The sequence below is a fragment of the Gekko japonicus genome, unplaced genomic scaffold (genome assembly GCF_001447785.1).
Source record: "Gekko japonicus isolate JY-2015 unplaced genomic scaffold, Gekko_japonicus_V1.1 scaffold6627, whole genome shotgun sequence".
Classification (NCBI taxonomy): domain Eukaryota; kingdom Metazoa; phylum Chordata; class Lepidosauria; order Squamata; family Gekkonidae; genus Gekko; species Gekko japonicus.
In genome coordinates this window covers 24385-25497 of record NW_015169989.1, presented here as the reverse complement: position 1 = coordinate 25497, position 1113 = coordinate 24385, and positions in this window count along the sequence as shown.

The window sequence follows — 1113 nt, the reverse complement described above, 5'->3', positions numbered from 1 at the left end:
TTTGGTGGGCAGACTCTAATCTGGGGGAAACGGATTTGATTCCCCACTCCTCCACTTGCACCTGGCTGGATGACTTTGGGCAAGCCATAGTTCTGATAAGAGCTGTCCTTGAAAAAGAGCAGTTTCTGTCAAGAGCTCTCTCAGCCCCATGTACCTCACAGGGTGTCTGTGGTGGGGAGGGGAAGGGAAAGGAGTCTAATTTTGCTATTATATTTTACTGTTTTATATTATGTGTTTTTATTGTTTTAATTTTGGCACATTTAATTGTGCCCTTGTTAGCCGCCCTGAGCCTCAGGGGTAGGGCGGGATACAAATCTAAGGATAAAAAAATAAATACAAAAATAAATAACATTCTGGATTTGGTGTTGTTTTCGTGGTTTTAAAACTTGCGTTTTGCCCAGAGCCCCACGATTTTGGGGATTAGCAATGTAATAAATAAAACAAATTGATACAAGAACGCAGGAAGGGAAACTTCTGAGCATCGACCATGAATCTAAACGGTTAACAGATGCAGGGCATCATGGGAAAGAAGGCGGGTGTATGCAGATCACTAGCCAATGCCTGCCCACGCCCTGCCACCCTAAGTTGTGAAACTGACAAAGGAAAGAGAATCTACAGCTTATGACCTCAAACCATCTTTCCAGGGTGTGTGTTTACCTGGATGGTAGAAAGAATAGCAATTTTGGGATGCAATGGGAGGTCTCGTGACCCCGGCTGTGCTGGCTTCGGTGTTGGGCACCTCCGTCTGTGGCGTTGCTCACTTAGCCATCAAAGTATATCAGGTCGATACAAAATAAAATTTCCCAGGCACTCTCTTTATCGCTTCTCGGCCTTATGGCTAAGATCATGCGTAGAATCTGTTCTTATCAGTTTAATATCTGATATGTCCTCTATTTGAGGACTGTATTAAATTGATTTTTGGAACCGGGAGATGGAACAGGGGCTTGCTCCAGCCACTCCATGCATTGACCTGGTATTGCAGTGCCTCCAGGAACAGTGCACCTCCCCCTGGGGAGAATTATTAATGGTTCAAAAATAGATAGGGGATCTCTTTCTCTTTTTCAGTAGAACAAATCTAGAGTCCAGTCAGGCACCTTTAAGGCCAACAAAGGT